The 21,941-nt window shown below is 48.5% G+C and overlaps 1 protein-coding gene across 3 annotated transcripts in view; it reads left to right on the top strand.

The window, feature by feature from the left end:
* The first annotated feature begins 1,465 nt into the window (after positions 1-1,465).
* The window catches only part of CPNE2 (copine 2), an 83,389-nt gene continuing 62,913 nt past the window's right edge, over positions 1,466-21,941 (top strand). The window contains exons 1-2 of one of the 3 annotated variants that reach the window (XM_088672144.1): positions 1,522-2,079; positions 21,030-21,145. The gene's annotated coding sequence lies outside the window, so the exon portion shown is untranslated. Of the gene's footprint in view, positions 2,080-6,309; positions 6,477-21,029; positions 21,146-21,941 lie in introns of all 3 variants that reach the window. The other 2 variants (XM_088672145.1, XM_035117135.3) reach the window with 2 other exon arrangements.

The raw sequence follows: 21,941 nt of genomic DNA, 5'->3' as shown, positions 1-21,941 counted from the left end.
TAGTGTTGGTGAATGATTTTACGGGCAGTGCAAATTTACAGCATATGCAGTGGCCACACCTGTAATGTCCCTTCAATGTGGTATTTGAATTATCATGATGGTGTGTCAAAAGGTCTCTAAATGATCTTGTTCGTCTCTTACCCAAGATGGGCATGTTTTCACAGCCTGGAATATGGGAAATAACATGCCAATAGCGTTTTATAATTCTATGGAGGAAGTCAAAACGTTGTATTCAATAGAACCAAAGATTATTTTTGGATTTGTTTGTTGTTGTTGTTTAGTCGTTTAGTCGTGTCCGACTCTTCGTGACCCCATGGACCAGAGCACGCCAGGCACTCCTGTCTTGCACTGCCTCCCGCAGTTTGGTCAAACTCATGTTGGTAGCTTCGAGAACACTGTCCAACCATCTCGTCCTCTGTCGTCCCCTTCTCTTTGTGCCCTCAATCTTTCCCAACATCAGGGTCTTTTCCAGGGAGTCTTCTCTTCTCATGATGTGGCCAAAGTATTGGAGCCTCAGCTTCACGAACTGTCCTTCCAGTGAACACTCAGGGCTGATTTCCTTAAGAATGGATAGGTTTGATCTTCTTGCAGTCCATGGGACTCTCAAGAGTCTCCTCCAGCACCACAATTCAAAAGCATCAATTCTTCGGCGATCAGCCTTCTTTATGGTCCAGCTCTCACTTCCATACATCACTACTGGGAAAACCATAGCTTTAACTATACGGACCTTTGTAGGCAAGGTGATGTCTCTGCTTTTTTTGATTTAGGTACCAGCAATTTTGATCTTGATGTTCTTTGAGCCCTTGCAAATGCTGTTTGTATGATTTCCTGTGGGTAACCCTGTTTCTTAACAAGAAAGGGATGCAGCATTATTTAGGATCAGAGTTTTCCTTCTCCTATATGGGCTACCTTCCCATGTTGTGGAGCCCCATCTGCCCCTCACTTCTCTTTTCAGCATGTGCAGAAACTGCTTTCTTGACCGTTGGCCCCACTGTTGGTCTTGTCCACTGGAGCCTGTCTTCGCATGCAGGGTAAGTCCCTAACTCACCGAGAGTTTGAGACCCTCATCTGCTTTAGCAGTTTCCTGGGATGAAGCCTGAAACTCAATGAATTGAATTGATTGAGCCTGAAACTCAACGAATCTTTAAGGGAGCCCGTGTGCTATTGTGGAAAGAGTGTCGGACCAGGACGAGGGAGAAACCAGGGAAAGGGGACCTGAGGGCAAGAGCAACTTCCCCCGTCCTGTGTTTCCCAGCTACTGGTATTTCGACGCATTCATCGACCGCCCCCTCCTCCACGAATTTGTTTAACCCTCTAAGTTGGCCATCGCCGCCTCCTGTGGGAGGGAGTTCCGCTGCTTAACTGCATAGTTAAGCAAAGCAGGGGGCTCTGCGCCGAAGTTACGCGGCCTTTTGTACTCGGGAAAAGTCCGCGTCTGTTGCGCCATCAGAGGAGACGTCCCGCTCCTCTAGGAAGGAAGCCTCTCCCCGCCAGGCTTTCCTTCCGAGTCCCGTTCCAGTTGGGCTCCGGCGGGCTGGTAACTACGAGCTTTGCTTGCGCCGCCCCGTGGGGCTGCCCTCCTGGGGCCTTAATCGGCGCAGAAGGGGAGTATCCCGAGAGGCGGAGGGAAGGCGGGACGGGCGGCACGAGATTCCGGAGATTTTGGCGCCTCCGCCCCCCGGGAGGGGCCGAGCTCCAGCCCGCCCGCCTGCTTTCCGGGTGGGCGCCGTCGACGCCGCCGCCTGGTGCACTCGGGGCTGACCGGAGCGCAGCGCCTGCACAGGGACGCGCCTCCACCTCCTACCGCTGCCGCTGCTCGCCGACGGCTCTTTCCCGAGGGCTCCTCCGCCCAGGCGAGGCAGGGCGAGGCGGGAGCCCAGCTGGGAGGAGTCGCCGATTCCGCTGTTGCTGCTGGTGGTTGGCGCTCGGAGAGGGCGACAGGCAGTGGGCGAGGGAGCGATCTGCCGGGCAGCGGCGCTGCTCTCCGCCGGGAGACTCCGCTGAAGCGCGCTCGGCTCCCCGCGCCGAGGCAAACGGCCGCTTGGGCTCGCCCTGCCCGCGGTGAGGAGCGCCCGAGCGGTGAGTACGAGGCAAGGGACGAGGGCTGGGGTGGGGAGTGGGGACCCCTTCCCTGTGCCATTGCGCCGCGATCCCTTCCCAAGCTTGCAGGATGCCTTTTTTTGCTGGTTCTTTGCTGCTAGGAGTTCTGTTCACACGTGCCGCCGCACCAGACTCGAGTTTGCCACAGAATGGGCGCTCGTGGAGCCCCCTCCCCATGCCATAGCTAGCTGACACACGTGTTCGGCGAACACAAGTTTTTCCCCACCTGTTGGTGTCGTGTTTCCAAGGCCAGTGTTTTAAAACACAGCTTATTGGGTTCGTTTGTTTTCTGAAGAACGGGTTGCGTGTGCGCCGAGACTCGAGAGCCGCCTCTTTTGGTTCGGGGTGAGCCTGCAATTCTTCATGTTTCTGCCTTGGGAGATGCTGGTGAGAATGGCTGAAAAGTGGGAGAGAAACGTTGGAGACAACGAAACAGAACCCTGGAGCAGGGACACGTTGGAGACAAGGAAGCAGGAATCCCAAAAAGGGCGTTTCTGTGTGAGTGCAGAGTGCCTTAAACACAGCCAGCCCACACATCGCTGGGGTCAGGGGGAATGGGCTTCCAGGTTAAAGAGAAGCAAGCAGACTGAGGAGCTAGCATCTGCCATTTTTAAAGTGGGATTTTGGGTGACCCCTCTCCCCTTTTCAAGCACACCTGGTTGGTTAGTTGATTTTTGCAGGGAAGGGGGTGCTCTCTTGGCAGACTGTGGAAGGCTGCGGTGTCTTGGGGGAACAAAAGGCAGGATAGAAATGCAATAAATATTTCAAAGAAAAATATTTTAATAATTTGTATTCCACTTAGTTACAGTCCTAATTAATTACAGCAGTTAAATACAGCCTTCTAAAAAGCAATTAAAAACTCCCAGAAGCAATTGCTTACTCTCAAACAGTCTTCAGTCTTGTTGCCAGAATGCAGGAGCACCCTGCAATGTCCCAGATGTGGGGGGATTTTCTTTCATTCCAGGATTGAAGCTCAGTCTAGTCTAACCCAAGACTATGGCTTCAGGTGTTGTCGCTGGACTCCCATCATCCCCAGGTAGGATGGCCTGTTGTTAGGGATGGTGGGATTTGGTTCCAACAGTGCATGGAAGACCACAGGTTTGCCCCTTCCCACTTTACGACCTGATGTCGTGGCACCCTGAAGCACCTGTGCACAGTTTGCTCATTCACACCTGTTAACAGGTCTCCAACAGGTGTAAAGCTTCAAATCAGTCTGCCCCCATCTAGTTTTCTCTGCATGTTTTGGACTACAACTCCCATCAGTCCCTGTAGCCAGCAGCACCAGTGGTCAGGGATGATGGTAGTTGTAGTCCAACGGCACCCAAAGGGCCGCAGGTTCACCACCTCTGGCCTAACCTAAAAAGGTTGTTGGGCAACCCTAAAATGCACTTTCCCTCCACTTCCCTAGGGCCTCTCACCACAAGAACAATGGCAGCTGGCCTGGGGCCCCTCTTCTATTGGGTTTTCAGCGGGCTTTTATTGATATGGTGTCCTGTCTATGGGATGTAGTCACCAGTGCCACTTGTGATTCCCCTTCCCCTTTTAAAAAAAAGGTACTCCCCACACCTGTGCCAGCAGGTGGTTGTCAATATTTAGAACTACCTATATCTGCACTGAGCCTAGGGCTTGATGATCAGAAGGTCGGCAGTTTGAATCCCTGTGACGGGGTGAGCTCCCGTTGCTTGGTCCCAGCTCCTGCCAACCTAGCAGTTCGAAAGCACGTCAAAATGCAAGTAGATAAATAGGAACCGCTACAGCGGGAAGGTAAACAGCGTTTCCATGTGCTGCTCTGATTTGCCAGAAGCGGCTTTGTCATGCTGGCCACATGACCTGGAAGCGGCTTTGTCATGCTGGCCACATGACCTGGAAGCTATACGTCCCTTTACCTTTACCTTTTATATCTGCTATTACCCTTTGCTCTTTGGTTTTGTAGTATTGTGGGTTTGAAAACTAACTTTAGAGAGACTTTGTATTGTGGGGTTTAAAAAATTATATAAAGTGGCTTATGTAAGGCAAGATAGCTCTTTTAAAATAAGGAATATACAATTCAGTGTTGACTGCTTCATTGAGTAACTGCAGCCGAAATATAAATGGAAACTAGTGTTAAATCACACATCCCAATGGCTGCAGTTGTTTCGTGCTTGTGTGAAAATGTTCTAATTCATCTCCTTGGAACACTACTTCATCTTTTCCTTCGTTGGAGGTTTACTATCGGAGGTCTATTATTATTATTATTCAGTGAAACGATAGCAAATCTAGTAACTCTGTACGTCCTGAAATGTCCCAATCAGGGAGCTTCGCACAGGAGTCTTGTGGGCCACAGTGAGAACAGGATGCTGGATGAGAGCGGACTCCTGTGTCCTGACCCTGCAAGTCTCTTTTTGTAGGTTCTTATGAAGAGCGTATTCTATTCCTTTAAAAAAAGGGGAAAGATTGGGGTGGCAGGGGAGTGTAGAAACAGCATCCACCAGAAAGAAACAAAAGTGGGGAGAGGAGGTCTACATGAGAGGAGGGGAGAAAATATCATAGTGTATAAAGATAAATGGTGTTCTGTTTTAATTAATTAGCTAACTGAATTATTAGGAAGAACTTTCTGGCAGTAAGAGCTGTTTGACAGTGGAACAGACTCCCTCCAAAGGTGGTGGACTCTTCTCCATTGGAGATTTTTCAACAGAGGTTGGGATGCCCCCTCTGTCAGGGATGCTTTAGTTGTGATTTAGTTCAAAGAGTTGGTGCTGACCTTTAAAGCCCTAAATGGCCTCGGTCCAGTATACCTGAAGGAGCATCTCCACCCCCATCGTTCTGCCCGGACACTGAGGTCCAGCACTGAGGGCCTTCTGGCGGTTCCCTCGTTGCGAGAAGCCAAGTTGCAGGGAACCAGGCAGAGGGCCTTCTCGGTAGTGGCGCCCGCCCTGTGGAATGTCCTCCCATCAGATGTCAAAGAGAAAAACAGCTACCAGATTTTTAGAAGACATCTGAAGGCAGCCCTGTTTAGAGAGGCTTTTAATCTTTAATGGATTATTTTATTCTTCTGTTGGAAGCCGCCCAGAGTGGCTGGGGATAACTAGCCAGATGGGCGGGGTATAAATAATAAATTATTATTATTGTTATTATTATTGTGATTCCTACGTTGCAGGGAGTTGGGTTAGATAACTCTTAGGTACCTTTCCAAATGGACATGGAGTGGTGACAAAAAGATGTGTCGGGGAGCTCCCACAGGGTCCACGGAAGAAGGTGGAAGGGAGATTGGGATACAGGGATCCCCGGCCCCTCCTCTCCAGTAGTACCTCTTCCAGCTGGGAAAGCAGCAACGCCTCCAGTGGTGAGGAGAGGGAGGTGTTCAGCACAGGGAGGAGCCTGGAGGGCTCAGAGAGGGAGACGCCACTTCCGTCGCCCCAATTATGCAGGGGGCTCAAACGCAAAGAGGGTAGGAGAAGACTGGGGGTGCCTAAGATTTTCTGCTGGGATCGTAACCGGAAAAGGGCACTCCCGGATTCTGCTATTGACTGAGACAGACATGAACTCGTAGCTCTGCACTGTATGCACAATAAACCTGTAAATAGTCAGGTTGGAGTTTGGTGTTGTTACTTGTGAGCAGGCACCCCCAAAGTTCGGCCCTCCAGATGTTTTGGACTACAATTCCCATCATCCCTGGGAGTTGTAGGCCAAAACATCTGGAGGGCCGAACTTTGGGGATGCCTGCTCGTGAGCAACCACCACATGATCCTGACAAGATGGAATTAAATATATAAAGAAAACAACTTGAAATATTTAAAGCAATGAAAAAAAAACACCCTCAAACCATTAAGAGCATCCAAAAACACTTAATTAAGATCAGTCCCATACCACCATTATCCTATGGCCGTGCTGGCCTGGGCTGGTGGGAATTTTATTTCCAAACACCCAGAGGGCACCAGACTTGGGAAGGCTGTTCTCAGCCAATAATGTCCAACCTGCAGGCCTTGGAAGAGCTGTCCATGTGCTTTGGTACAGTAGGTGAAACTCCAGTGAACTCTGAAGAGCTCATCTGTAAATGAGGATCCCCACTGCATCTCTGCATGAGTCATTGCCCTGGTAGTTTTGCTGCATCTCGGAAGAGGTTTTTTTTGTGTCACTGCATGAACTCCTGCTCGGGAGTTCAATAGTATGGGGCTCCTCTGAGCATATAGAGCTGCTACATACTAAGGCAGTTCATTGCACTGGTTTCAGAGTTTGAAGCCAGAGTCGTGGCTGTATGGCCGGGGATTGAGCCTTCTTGTGAAGAACCGATGCTCTACCACCTTCCCTGATGGCTTCTCAGAGGACCTGTGACTTGCACCTTTGGAAACATGAAGGTGAACCATAGCTATCAGAAGTTGGGACAAGCTGTTGCAGAGGTTGGTGTTCCAGTCTTCCCTGGCATTTGGCTTAGTTCTGGGAAATCCACACGCACACTGTTCTCCTCTGTGAGAACTCCTCCTGCTTTGTTCTTCTTGTTAAGTTCTGCCTGGTACTGCATTGATGTTTTGCCTGTATAAACTCAAGTTCCCGTCTTCACCTGTTCTGTGTGTGTGTGTGTGTGTGTGTGTGTGTGTGTGTGTGTGTGATCTCCTTTTAACCTTTGCAAAGCCATGGCAGGGAGATGGAGGCTGGCTCTGTTTGCAGCAGGTTATGCCCTGGTGCAACTCAGTGGCACTTGCGCTGTCGAATCAGGGGCTAAATGAGATCTCGTAACCCCATTAATCCATCCCGATTTTGCATTTGGTTCTGGAAAATTGCTGTAATTACTGTGTCCTACTTGTTTCACTCTCTCTCTCTCTCTCTCCCCCCCCCCTCCTGCTATTGAATAGATAGTGACTCGCTCTCTGCAGCAGTTATCTGAACAATATATTGGCACTTCCCCAAGATAAGTGGCTGGATCTCTGAAAATGTAGCTGTATAGAAAAAGTTCATTGCTTACAGTTGAGCTGCCTGTTCCTTTTTCTTTTTCATGCCTCCATTCAAATCAGATTCCATCTTCCCTGTCAGAATGCACTTGATCTCTACCAGCTTCTGTGGCTTACAGTACCCAGTTTAGACATTACACTTACATAGATAAGGTTAAGGAAACCTTGGTTGGGCATGATGTCTGGATGGGGAAACTGTGGTTACTGCCATTATTTCAAGGGAACCCTGCAGTGGAGCACTGAGCAGCAGCACCATGAGACGAAAAATTACTCGAAAGCTGCAGGTCTGGAAGCTCAACCCATTGTTTGTGTTGTTAACCATGGTTAGCCCAAACTGTGGCTTGGGATAATGTTGACCTGATGTGGCATGGCTGATGTTCCTTGCACTCATCCACTGTCAAAGGAAGGCTGGAAAGGGCTCAGAGGTCGGTCAGCTGATCCAACCCTGGTCTTGGAGCAAGGCAAAAAGGTCTAAGGGTTAGAGACTTTTGCCCATCCAGGCCCATTGTGAAATGAGAGCACACCCACCAGTGAGATTTAAATACTTCACTCCATTAAGTGGGTAGTTCTTCTGATTGCTTGTGTCTTGAACTGGGCATGTTCCCTTGGCTTCTGTTTCACCTCTGCCCTTGGAGGCAAGCTCAGGCGGAGAAGGGAGGCATCACTCAAGGAGCCACTGAGCCCCCCCCCCAGCCCAATTCCAGGTAGAAGTTCATGCTTTGCATGTAGAAAACCCCAGGTTCAACCCCCACCAGCAGCATCTCCAGGTAGGGCTGGGAATGTCCCCTGCCTGAACCCCTGGAGAGCCCCTCCCAGACAGTGCAGGCAGTTCTGAGATAGATGAACTCGTGGTCTGACTTGGTATAAGGCAGCTTCCCATATCTTTCTTTGAAGGGAGAACAAAAGTGATCAATTGAGCCTTAGAGGTCCTTTTAATGAGCAGGCATTGAACTCAGGGAGACAGCACTTGGAGCTTCTGAAAGGCCAGCTCTTTCTAACAGTTCTAGGTCAGAGTGCTGGGGCTCAGGTGTGCCGGAGATATTTGGGCAGATCTGACATTCTGTTGCTACCATGTTTGGGGGAAGCTGTAAAAGTTGTTATATGCTCAAGATTCTCTTGGCCCCTGAGAGATCTGGCAGGGGTGTGAGAGGCTCCACACCAACCCAGAACTACAGCTTGCTCCTCTGGAATTTCTGGGCTTCTGTGGTTGCATTAGGAATGCATTCAGAACGCAATGCAAAAGGCTTCGAAGCAGCTGGTAGTTCCCAGTTCCTCCACTGTGCTCTCTGTCTTTCGAGAATGAGTAAGCTCTCCACTTTTAAAAGCTGTTTTTGGCAGGTTGCCCTCAATTCTTGTGGGTGAGGTTGTTGTTGTTTTTTTTACAGCAGTAAGCAGACTTCTTCCAAATGTCAGAAGTTGTCAGACTGCTTATCCTTCCAACCTGGCAGAAGCATTTGAGGCCTGGGCAAAGAGGAGAGCCTCTCCCGCCCTCTGCTCTCTGATCCTTTTAACTAGAGACCCTGAGGATTGACTCTGCGACCTTTGCATGCCAAGTGGGTGCCCTGCTACTGAACTTGAGATGTTTGCCAAGGCGCAAAAGATGAATCCTTATTAAACGATGTTTGATAAAGGTTGCTAGAGCCTCTAAGGCTCAGACCATGAGACAGGTGGAATACAGCTTGGTGGGTCTGGCTGTGCTTGGAGGCTGAGGGGGTGGAGCTTGAGCTGGGGGCGGAGCTAATAGCAAAAGCTCTCAAACTAAGCAGGACGTAAACAAACAATCATTTCCCAGCAGGAAATAGTCTTCAGCTTATTTGGCAATAATGTGGGTCAGGAAGGCGTAACACCTTTCTAGCAAATGGATCTGTTGAACAGAGAGAAAGACCTCACCTCAGATCTGCATACCAACCTCTTATGGCCAAGTGCTGCAAGACAACTCAGTTGGACAGAAGCTCTCTCTCCTGGGGACTGACTGGGCTGGGCACGTGTGTGCTGCCTTCTTTTTACTGGCAGGCTGTTAAACATGGCCCTGCAAGCAGAAATCTAGCAGGAAAGGCTTCTTCCATCACTGTGATGCCAGTAAGCAGCTTTGCTTGCACTCCCAAGGACATGCGTGGATGGTGTAGATTTGGCTGAGGCTCCTGGATGTGCCTGAGGTGTGTTGCCAGGCACCCAGTGTGACTCTCAATCATTACAGGGGAGACCTGTGTTGAAAACACAGGATGGTTTCCCTTCCCCTTTCTTTGGCTGCAGCACTGCCCCCTCCCCTCAAACCATAGGCTATGTTCTTAATGTTGAAATTGGATTTGTTTGTGAGCTGGATTGGATTTTTCACTCACAGCTGTAATTATAAAGGTTGCCTGCTGCCACAGGAGAGAGAAGTGGGTGTGCTTGTGTATGTTTCATTCATTGATGCCCATTGAGTATACACAAAGGTACAGCTGATTGCCACTGCCAAATGGTGTTGTGATCTGCGTGAGAACAGCGGTGCCACGTTGGAGGGGGGTGTCTTTGAGCACGGCCAGTCAGAGGTAATGGGTTATACTTCCATTCCTGGAGGGTCTTTTCAAGACAGGCCCAGAGTGGTTTAACTGCCCATTCCTCTTCCAGGGAACATTGGGAATTGTAGCTGTGGGAGGGGAATAGGGATCTCAGCGCCATTAACAAACTACGTCTCTCAGAATTCTTTGGGGGAAAGTCATGATGGTTTAAAGTGGCATCGTGGTTCTTTAACTGTACGGTGTAACTGTGGCCTTGGATAATTTACTCTTTGTTTAGAGAACTTTGGTCTCTTTCATTCATTGGAAAGTGTAAGCAAACTGGAACTCACTTCACTTCCGGGGTGGCTGGTAGCATTAGCAGTGCTTTAGTAGTCATTTAAAAATGATTATTTAAGAAGAATTTTTATCAGAGTAGATGAGCCATGCCAGGACACTTTTTTCCTGTTTCTCCCCCACTAATCTGAGCTGTTTGACAGGCCTTGCTGTGTATTTAAGCTCTGAGCAGGATTTATTTTAGTTGTATGTTAATATTTTAATAAATTTTAAAATGCATTGGTATCCTTCTCTAGGTTCCAGGGATGGGGGTGGCAAGAAGTTTGATCAATCGTTCATGCACCCTCTTCATTTTTGCAGTCCACCCCATTGGCTCACAGCAGATAACACATTTGTTGCAAAACTCCATATTGCCTTGCTTTTTAAACTCCAGCTAGCTTGCTTTTTCCATGGCCACCAAAAGTCAATATGAATTGTGGTCAAAGTTGCAGGTAGGTAGCTGTGTTGGTCTGCCGTAGTCGAACCAAAATAAAAAAATGCCTTCCAGTAGCACCTTAGTGACCAACCTTAAGTTTGTCATTGGTATGAGCTTTCGTGTGCATGCACACTTCTTCAGTCAAAGTTTCAGTCCAAGTGGTCAAAGTTTGCTTTGTTTCTGGATGAACCCTGTCCTTGTTCCAGGCATGCTTTGGAATAAACCGACAGAGTCCTCCTGACAGCACCACCTGGCCCTGGACTGCACCACCTCAGAACGCAGATGAGCGGGGGAATCACATTTTTAAAGCACTATCAGTGAAAAAAACCCCTGTGCCCACAGGTCCAGAACAAAGACCTCCTTCCTAGTCTAAAAAAACAAAACCCTGCAAACTCCTTGCAAATAGAAAAGTAGTGCAACAAAGGTCTGGGATGAATTCCTCCCCCCCTATTTTACTTTTGGGGAATCATGGCTGGTTTTTTGTTTTGTTTTAAGCATTGGAAAACTGTATTCCCCAGTCTGCAGTCTGCAGTGGTAACGTTCATTCTGCTGCTGCAAGACTCTCCCATCTGACTCTCCTGCCCCAAAGCCTCACATGGCCTGTCCCCATCATCTGCATGTTGCTTGTGACAGGACCCTCTTGTGCACTGGATCTCCAAAAGAATGGGGACTCTGGGATCGTGCAGAGCCTGTATGTGTAGATTCCCCTTTTTACCTGTCTCACTGAATGTGAAGATCTCGCAGGTAGGGCTCATAGAGGCTGGGGGAGGCGGTTCTCTTGTCCGTTTCAGGCACTGTATGTTCACAGGGAGTGGCCCAAGTAAACATCCTTCTAGAACTTGTGCTTTGATGAGTTTCCAGGTAATGCCCTCCTGTATCCCCTTGTGGCCCCAGTTTGACGCACCAGTTGCAAGCATGGCCAGGAGTGGTCTCTTAATCTCCACTGTCATGTGCTGACATAACGATGGAGGCAATCTCTTAGACCTGCTGGGTCCAGGGTGTTTGTGGTGTGTGTGTGTGTGTGTGTGTGTGTGTGTGTGTGTGTGTGTGTTTGTGTATACACATACAATCTCTGTAATACATGCATCAAGAAGAGACTGGAGCCTGCTCTGGCTGGCCAGTGTCCTTTCACCCCTTTCTCTGGTCCCACCTGCTGCAAACTGCCTTGTGGAACATCGGAGGTCAACCCCTCTTCCAGGAGGCCTGGCTGCTTGATCTTCCTTTTAAGTGTGTAAACCTTGGTATATCCATTGTATCTTATCAATGTTTTGGCATCAAGCCAACAAACAAGATGCAGAATGACTAAATATATGGCACAGGTAAAATATTTATTTTTATTTATTTTTTGCACTTCATATGAATGGTGTCCCCATCTTTCCTCCAAGCAGCTTGTGGCAGCCTGGTCCCTCCCACTTCATCCTTCCCCCTCCCAACATCCCTGGGAGGTTGGTTAGGCTGAGACCCAAGTCACCTAGTGAGCATCATGGCCAAGTATAAATTTGGAGCCAGGTCTCCTTGGCCTTCCTGCGGAGTTCTAGCCCAATGGGGGTGGGGAGATGGTGCTCATCAAATGCTATTGGGTTGCCAACTCCCATCAACCCCACAAGCATGGCCAGTGGACTCAAGGATAATGGGAGGTGTAGTTCTCCAGCAACATGTGGAAGGCTAGAGGTCCCTTTCCCCTATGCTAGTCCTGACCCTAGTCCTGGCTCTAAAGTAGACCTGGAGCTCCTTTGTCTTCAGTGCTGGCTCCAGGGGATCTTTGGCAGGATGCCCTCAAAGGATTCCTTCCACCGCCATTGGTGCCAGCTATTGCTTGCTAGGCAGAGCCAAGGAAGAAGCAGATGGTGGGCCTGCCCCTCTTTCTTGACACCCCTGCTGGTGTTTTCTTGCTCTTCCCCTCTGGGCCAGAGGGAGCAGGTTGCAGTCTTGAAGGGGAGGAGGAGGAGCTGGTCCAGGGGGCTCAGGTCAATGGGCCCCTCTGCTGGGGTGTGGGGCCATGCCAGCCCTTGGCACCAGCGCTGTTCACCTTGACCAAATGAGCATCAGATTCACTCTGGGCATCTGCCCTATTGCAGTGCCTTGTTGCAGTTTTGTGAAATGGACTTCTTAAGGCCTTTGCTGGGTTCCTTTCTCGCTTTAGATTGGGGCTGTTCTTAATTAGCTTCACTCATTAGCTTTGTTTGGCTTGCTGCCTTGCATAATGGCAAAAAATTAGATGGCAAGGTGGAAAGGAGTGATCCAAGATGGCAAGGTGGAAAGGAGTGATCCAAGATGCATGTAGAACAAGATTCCCGCCCACTCTCCAATCACCTGCTGAGGGTGGGGTGAAAATCGAGGGAGATGCTTTATTTAATGGATCTGTTTAAGAAACAGCCCCAAGCTCTTCTCTTTGGTCTGGCTTTCATGAGCTGGGCTCTCTTCTTCCTGTTCTCAGCCCCTTTTGTACGGACCATGTGCATGTGGAGCAAGCTTGTTTTCTGCTGCTCCAGAGGGGAGGACCTGAACCAATGGCCTCCAATGACAAGATAGGAGATAACAACTAAAGGTCAGGAAGAACTTTCTGAGGCTAAGAGCTATTTGTGGACTGGGCTGCCTCGGGAGGTGGTGGAGACTCCTTCGCTTGAGGCTTTTAAGCAGGGGTTGCGTGGCTTTCTGCCAGGGGTTCTCAAAGGCAGTGGTAGCGAAGGCTCCATCTTCCAAGAACTAGGGAGCTTCACAGGTACCTTTTGCTCAATGACTAAGTGTGACCCGGCAGCTCTTCACCTCTCGACAGGTGGTTGGTCATGGCAAACAACTGAGGCAGATGCTCCATGGCTCTGATTCTGTGCCCTCTAGTAACATTTGAAGTGGCACTTGCAGCTCTTCTCACCTGCAGCATGATCAATGACCTCTGGAGGCCACCTGCAGCTCCCAGATCACCTTGTGGGTGAGATTGGCAAGTGGTATTAATTGTGGGAATCAGAGGTGTGAGGTCCTTCCTATAGAGATCACTGTGTCCCACTGGTTTTCTCCATTCCACCTCTATTCTACCATGCTCCCTGTATCAATGCCATCGTCTTAAGACAAAGCACTCCAGTTCGCCATATTGTCTCAGAGGCTTCTAGCATTGGTGTATAAAACACTTGCATATCATCTCTCTCCAAGTGTCTTTGGCACTTGTGGCTTGCCGTGTAGTGCTTTGTCCCCTCTCAGTTGCTGTCCCGTGCGCCTGTAGCCAAAACGCCTAGTTCTCCTCCATCCCCATTTAATTTAATCATCTTCATTTTCATACCTGGGGAGAGATTCATTCTGAACCTGATCCTCCTCGGCTCCTGATGCTGAAGCAATCACCCCTGCATCCCTTCCTTCCTACCTCCCCTGCCTTGTGGAAATGTCCAGCCAGTTTGAATGCATGCTGTGATGTCATTGCAGCTCCTTTACTCCACATCACCGGTTGCCATTTGGAATTGGGGGTGGGAGGCACAAACCTTTGACACAATGATGTTACGTCTCCTGTAGTTGCTAGATGTTGCGGGGAGTAGGCGGCAACCCTTTGATCTTCCTAAAAAAACAACCAAGTGTCTTGTCACCCTTTAAAGATCAACAGATTTATTGTGGCATAACCTTTTCTGGGCTAGAGGCCACTTCACCAGGCCCATGCCAGAACAAATCTACCGGGCTTGTTGCTGCCACAAGACTGTGCTTGCTACCACTCTATAAATAGTTACCACTCTGCGTGTAGCATCTCATCTTTGCCATAGCAAATCATCTCTGCCTGACCTTTGCTAAAGGAAGCATCTCTTTGGAGGCGAATAAGTGTACTCAATGCACCTCTCTCTGCTGAGAAGAGATTCACTTCTCCTGGGTGAGTGTTGAGTCGTGGGAAAGATGGATGAAGACACAGCTCTTAAAACCACCAGCTCTTTATTTCAGCTCTGAGTCCTGGACTGCACAATAGCTTAGCCAGCTGGCTTATATAGTACTCAGTAACAAACTTCACCCCTCCCCACCCCTTCTCTACATAAGTGCCTGGGGACTTCTATTTCACTGTATCTGAAGAAGTGTGCATGCACACGAAAGCTCATACCAAAATAAAAACTTAGTTGGTCTTTAAGGTGCTACTGAAGGAATTTTTTTATTTTACTTCGACCCAGACCAACACGGCTACCTACCTGTAACCAAAACTTCCCCTAGTTACCCAATCTGTGAACAGCAGTCTCAATTCTTCATTTGCATGTTGTGGACCTGAGTGAGAACTGCAGCCACGGTGGCCAGAATGAGTACTGCAGTCAAACTAAATACATAATACAGTGAGCAAGTTCCTTCTTCCCAACTGTGAATAAACTCTACAGCATAGAAATAGGAATTAGCAACAGGGCAGTCCACATGCGGCTGGCTTGTGTGAGCTGGCAGTGGAGCCAGGAAAACTCTTACTAGCTGTTGCTTCTCAACTGCAGAAAGCACCTGTCTCCTTTGTGGTATTTTAAATTGTGCGAGAGAATTTGCAAAAGCAATTATAAGCATGGCATGCGGAGGGTGGGAAATGGTCAGAAGTTCTGGATGAGTTCAAACATAACAGGAAGCTGTCGTTTCCTACACGGTGTGCCTCAGGCTTATGTGCTTTCCCCTCTGCTCCCAGGGTCTTTTATACCCTGGAAGGAGGTATAGATGGATACGTGCTTCATAACCTGAACCCTGTGCTCATCATCTATGGCCATTCTTCACGTGCCCCATCTAATGGAGGTGTGGGGTGTGTGTGAGAGAGAGAGATGTGAGAATGGGGCCTTTTCAGTGGTAGCTCCCCATTTGTCTAATTCTCTCTCCAGGCCTCTTGAAATTAACGTAAGAAGAGCCTGCTGGATCAGGCCAGTGGCCCATCGAGTCCAGTTCTCACAGGGGCCACCCAGATGCTTCTGGGAAACCAGCAAGCAGGGTTTGAGCACAAGAGGGCTCCCCCCTTGCGGTTTCCAGCAACTATTAATCAGAAGCACTCCTGCCTCTGCCTGGTTAGTAGTTATTGATGGTCTTCTCCTCCGTGAATTTGTCTAATCCTGTTTTAAAGTTGTCTAGGTTGGCGGCCATCACTGCCTCCTTTGGGAGGAAGTGCCATAGTTTTATCTCTGCACTGTGTAACTAAGTAGACTTTAATGGACCTAACGTAGCCATAATAAATTCATCAGGTCTACTCTGAGTAAAACGTAGTTGAGAACACCCCCTCGTTTTTAATTTGGAGGGTTGTTGGTGTGCCTTTTCTTGCGCTCATTGTTCAAGCTGGGTGAGCAGGACATGCCGTTTTAAAATATATTGTCAGATGGGTGTTTTAGTCTGATTTAAAGATAAAGAACCACGGGAAGGGGGGTGGGAGGTCACCTGGTTGCAGCCTCCCATACGATACTGAGATGCCCTGTAATTATAGCAATTGTTTCTAAATTTGGATCTACACATATATGAATCAGCTTATGCAAATTTTGTACAAATCTCTGTCCTCATTTGTGCTTTTTTATTTTGTGTGCACGTTTTCCCCCCCTTCTTGACCCTAAGATACAAACTTTGACAGAGGTTTGTATATTAACCCAGGCAGCTGAATATAGCACAGTCCTAATTGTGTGACAGTGCCCATGGCACCTCTGATTAGAAGCACAATTTCTTTCCCAAAGGTGATGCTCTTACTGACTTCAAAGGGAAAGGACTCTCCTGTGCATCCATGTACTTAAGGTATTGTCTATCAAAGTTGGTGAAGCTACTCCTCACCTACAGCAGGGAAAACCCAATGTGGCTCTCCAGGGTCTCTCTATTTAGTGCTTGGCAAATTTCAAATGCTGCTGGAAAGTGTCCTGGAACTCTGACCATGCCTCTTGCTTATATGGGTGGTGGGAATATAATAATAATAATAATAATAATAATAATAATAATAATAATAATAATAATAATTATTTATTTATACCCCGTCCATCTGGCTGGGTTTCCCCAGCCACTCTGGGCGGCTTCCAACAGAAGTATTAAAATACAATAATCTATTAAACATTAAAAGCTTCCCTAAACAGGACTGCCTTCAGATGTCCTCTAAAAGTCTGGTAGTTGTTTTTCTCTTTGACATCTGGTGGGAGGGCGTTCCACAGGGTGGGAGCCACTACCGAGAAAGCCCTCTCCGTGGTTCCCTGTAACTTGGCTTCTCGCAGTGAGGGAACCGCCAGAAGGCCCTTGGCATTGGAGACCTCAGTGTCTGGGGAGAACGATGGGGGTGGAGACACTCCTTCAGATATACTGGACCGAGGCCGTTTAGGGCTTTAAAGGTCAGCACCAACACTTTGAACTGTGCTCAGAAACGTACTGGGAGCCAATGTAGGTCTTTCAAGGCCTGTGTTATGTGGTCTCTGCGGCTGCTCCCAGTCACTAGTCTAGCTGTCGCATTCTGGATTAGTTGTAGTTTCCGGGTCACCTTCAAAGGTAGCCTGAGGCATGTGTGTGGAGGTAAAACGAACATTTGTTGCTCTGCCCACCTTTCCCTCTAGCTCTGCCCCCTCCTTGCCCATGGCCTTCTGAAAATTACCCAGGTAGGAATGCAGCTCCTTGGGCTGGAGAAAGTTCGTTTCCACTGACCTGCAGGAATCCTGCTTCCAAGCCTTTCTCCAGCAGCTTGAAGTGGTGCAGCCCAAGGAACGCTTTCCGTTTGACCCTGCCAGTGGTCATGCGAATTTGCCCCAAGTGCTCTACAGTTGCATCTCACGTGGGGGTTCAGTTCCAAGGGTTCTCCATCTACGTGGAAATTGTGTACATCCAAACCAGTGGAACAGCCCTGCGGCTAGCAGGTAAGGAAGAGAGAGAGAACTCTCCTGTACTCCCAAGACCCATACACTGAGCGGGCCTCGTCCCTCTACCCGCCCCCCCCCCAAAAAAAAGCAAGGCAGGGAGCTAAAAATCTTGACACTGGAAAACATTAAAAAGATCTGGCACAAAGAGAGCTTTTAAGCTCTCTGTCTTGCTTCATTTAAGTGGTGCAGTTTCAACTGGCCGGCCTTCAACCGTGTAAGTTCGAGATCACGCAGGCTAAATGAGCAAAAGATGCAATTGTACTGTAGTTGCAAATAAATCTCAGCACCCCCTCCCTACATTGCTGCTGGATCCAACTGAGCACATGACTTCTGGATCCCACCCCCCAAAACCCAAAAATCTGTCTTTAACCCTACAGTGTGTTATTAGTACAGTTGGAAACTCCGTGTTGCCCGTCTGCAAGTGGTGATTATCTACTAGAGCTCTGCTACTCAGCGTTTCCACTCCGTGAGACTCACTTTTCTTTTAATTGCACCTTTTGAATTGTCCTGTGAGTCTCCTTCCTCTTATCTCCCCCCCCCATCCATTCTGCCAGGCTCCTTAGCTTTGTGTTAGCCAGGCCTGGTTTCTCTTGCATTCCACCGACTCTTTCCGTTCTGTCGGCGTAAACTGATCCAAAGAATCTGCACACGAGATCAGGATGTGTTCCATCTTTAGCTTGCAGAAGTCTATTGAGATTGAAGGTGAGTATTTGGGAGCCCCTTTGACCCTCTGCTCTGTCTCCAGATTTGCCCCCCTCTCTCTGCTGGCTCGGACTTCTCTCTCTCTCTCTTTTTATAAAATTCCACCTCATACCTTCCCCCCAGAGGCAGACACCAAGGACTCAGTTCTAATCCCTGGTTAAGTCTACAGGTTTGTCCTTCTACAAAGCAGACACTGTGGAACTTTTTCTTTGAGTCCGCTGTACAATTTGAAGTTATTTTTTGTTGGTGCATCTGTGTTTTTATCACCGGTGATGATGATGTGAAAAATGCTTGGTATTTAAGTTGCTTTCGAAAACTGCTTTGGAGAACTGTGCACCTTCCCTTTGAAACAGCATTGCTAAAGCCAGGGCTGTTTTAAACGTATGCGGCGCCAGGGTGCAAAGATCTGCCCAGCAGCCCCCCCCCCCCGGTTGTCCAGTCCCAGGCGTGCAGGAGGGCTTAGTCGCCCCCAAACTTGTGGTGCAGAGCCGCCCACAACAGAAGAGCTTGCCGCGGCACACCAACAGACAGGAAGGCTCTTCCCCGGACTCAACTCTGGGGCCCCAGACTCTTGGCCCGGTGCCCCTGAGAGCCTGATGCCCAGGTGTCCCGCACCCCTAGTGCCTATGGGTAAGACGGCCCTGGCTAAAGTCCTGCTGATGTCATTGTACATGACAAATCTTTGCTGGATTACAACCACTTTGGATTACAACCACGTCAAACCCGGAACTGCATGTCCCTTTCGTTTGGATTACAACCCATTTTTTGGGGGGAGGCCCCATTGGTGAAAGCGCGCCTTGGGTTACAGCCTGTTTTGGTTTACAACTGGACTTTCGGAACGGATTGTGGTTGTAAACCAAGGTTCAACTGTACTAGAGAATCCACTCTGGTCAGTGACCAAAATCGATTAATTCTTGCTAGAGAATCTCCACTGGTAGGAACTTAACTCCTCTCATGTATATGAAGCTTCTTCACATGGAGAACGTCACATTGGTTCCTCTAGAGTAGACCTTCCCTATCCAGGTGCCTCCATATCTTTTAGACTTCAACTCCCATCATTCCCAGCTGACAAAGCTGAGGCTGGTGGGAGTTTTGAAGCCAAGATATATGAAGGGTAGCAGGATGCTTTGCCACCTGACAACTTCAGTCCTTTTTGTCCCTCGCAAGGTTCTGCATGCATTCGTGCTGTAAACCTAGAGTGGGGAACCTGCATCCACCCATGTGTTTTTGGACTACAACTCCCATCATCCCTGACCATTGGCCATACTCATTGAGGCTGATAGGAGCTGTAGTCCATGATTAAGCCACCTTTGTGTTAGGATTGTAGGCCCTTAAAATTGGGACATGTTTGGTGTTGGCCCCACACCTGGCTGGTGCTGCTGGATAGGGGGAATATTGTTGGCCTGAACTATGGATGAGGGAGAAATTCAATTCAGTATACGGTTACCAGATTTTTTCCAAGGAATCCAGGGACACTTTTTAAAAAATAAAATAAAAAATTCATGCTTTATTATTTTAGGAAAGGGTTACCCAGAGTTCTTGATCTTTTTGGGGGGGAACCCCAAACTTGTCAGGTGCACACCTTGACACAAGGCAGGCGGAGAAGCCCATCTACAAACACACAAACGCCCAAAAAAAGAGGTTGGGGGGGGCGGGGCGGAGAGATCGAGTAAAAGTGCTCACTGGTCTTGGGAAAACACACACCTGTAACTGCAATATTAATAACTTCTATTCGTTTTGACACATTAAATGATTAGGGTGGGTGAGGCACTCAGACTATATCCTTGTTCTTCCTGTGTGTGGCAATTATTCTGCCCGTGGTGTTTCTTCCTGTCCTTGTAAAATGTCATGTCTATCTTTTCCCGGTTGTTGCTGTTATTCGTCATGCCTTGGGCGGAGCTGATATCCCAGGCAAGGTCCTTTCTTCCCTAATTCTCCAAGTAACTTATAAGGAGGGATGGTTGTTCATTGGGAGAGCAGGTGTTTGTATGCAGAAAGCCCGACTATAAATTGGCGGGATAGAAAAGTGGTTCCCAACTTTTTCACACCCCTGCTTTCTTGATTCCACAAACTCATCCCCTTTCCATCTCACCCTATAAAAAACATTATCCACACTAGCGATTTGCACGACCCACTAAGGAAGATAATGGCACAATAAAATTCAAAGGAAGCGAAAATTAATTTCCCAATTTTTATTCAAAATCCAATTAAATCTATTTCATTCAATCAATCCAACAAAACTGATAAACTAGATTCAGTGATGCTAGCTTTTCAAAGTCATTTAGCAAGAACGTTAGATGCCCTGCTGAGTAAATACACTTCACTGTTCAGTAAATGCTTCATGTGATGGTTGGGTTTGATGAAGTGATGCCAGTCTCCTAATGTCTGGCTTGAAGCCACTTAGCAGCAGTCTTTACTCGCCACTTTCAGTGCCGCCCTTCCTCTTAGCACCCCCTAGGTAATCACCGCACCGGGGATGATATTTCCCCCTTTGGGAATGTCAGGAATAGATCAACATCTTGAGACTCTGGAGAGACTCTGCCAGGCAATGTGTGGATCTGAGGTGTGAAACCTTAGGCCTGGGGGGGGGGGTTGTGTGTGGCTTTCCTGGCCTTTATCCAGTCCTGAAGACCCACCCTGGCCCACACCCCCTGCCTTGCCTCTTCCCAGCCCATGACCTGCTCTGCACCGTCTTTGAGGGTTTTTAATGGCTGTATTGGGTCCTCAGACTCTGATCATGCTGTTATTTGTTTATTGCATTTATATCCCACCTTTTTTCCTCCAAGGAGATCAAGGTGACGTACCTGGTTCCTCTGCTCTCTCATTTTATCCTCACAACAACCCTGTAAAATAGGTTAGGCTGAGAGACAGTGACTGGCCCAAGGTCACCCAATGAGCTTCATGGTTGAGTGGGGATTTGAACTCTGGCCTCTTCAAGGTCCTAGACCAGGCATCCCCAAACTGTGGCCCTCCCGATGTTTTTGGCCTACAACTCCCATGATCCCTAGGTAAGAGGACCAGTGGTCAGGGATGATGGGAATTGTAGTCCAAAACATCTGGAGGGCCGAAGTTTGAGGATGCCTGATTTATACTTTGCTCCCTGCATTTTTGCTTCTGGCCCTTCCCACCTCTAGCATGTGGCCCCCAGAAACTTCCCAAGGGACAAATGCAGCCCACCCATTTCTGGTGAAGACACTGCTGGGTTTGATGGAGAAGATGGTCTGACTTTGCACTTCCTGTTTTCCCTGCATACATCCAGAGAGCTATTTTTAAGTGTGCCTGGAGGACTCGCAGGCACCCAGCAAGACTTCCACAGCCGGCCTTCATGTGAAGCGTCACTGAACCAGTTGCTGCAGAGAATATACTCCAGATGGGGTTGGTCACATTTCTCCATAGTACTCCAAAAATAACACAAATGAAGTATATATATATTAAAAAAGCAACATTGGGCTGCCTGTGGAGGGGGCTGTTTTTGTTCCTTGTGCAAAATGGTCTCACGCTACCATGGTCCAGGGAGGCTTATTATTATTACCACTATTATTTTATTATATATATGCCACCCATCTGACTGGGTCACCCCAGCCACTCTGGCTGGCTCCCAACAAAATATTAAAACCACAATAAGACATCAAACACTGAAAACTGACCTCTCTTTCTCCCTCTTCCCCCCCTGTCCAGAAACAACAGAGCCCAAACTGCTTTTGAAACTCCATGGCTTGCCATGCCTGGCCCTGGAGAATGCTGCAAGGCTTAAAGTCTTAGTGGCCTTGTGCAACTCGGAGTTTGGCTCATTGTGCCTACAGAGAAAGGACATTAAATAAAGTAACAAAATGAGCTCATCTTTCTTCCATCGGAGCAAGCGGGGTGGTTGGGGCCATGTGCGTGACTAATGGAGAGGGGCAAACCAGCAAGCTGCAAGTCTGTCATTAAAACCAGGTGCAAGTTGGAGAACCCGTCAAGCTGTGCATGGGGAAAACACTCTGCCTTGTTGTTTTTTAAAAAAGATGATGAAGGAGCAGCGCAGAAGCTTCCTGTGGCTTGCTCCTGGAAATCTGGGTGCCCCATTAGTGCCCTGGAGCCAACCCAGTGTAGATGGGTGCAGGAGCGAGTGTGGGTATCGGATCTGGTGGGCACTGGAGACCTTGGGGCTTGAAAGTTTGCATTTGACTTG

The sequence above is a fragment of the Zootoca vivipara genome, chromosome 6 (genome assembly GCF_965207765.1).
Source record: "Zootoca vivipara chromosome 6, rZooViv2.hap1.1, whole genome shotgun sequence".
NCBI lineage: Eukaryota > Metazoa > Chordata > Lepidosauria > Squamata > Lacertidae > Zootoca > Zootoca vivipara.
This window is presented reverse-complemented; position numbering and strand designations above follow the sequence as displayed.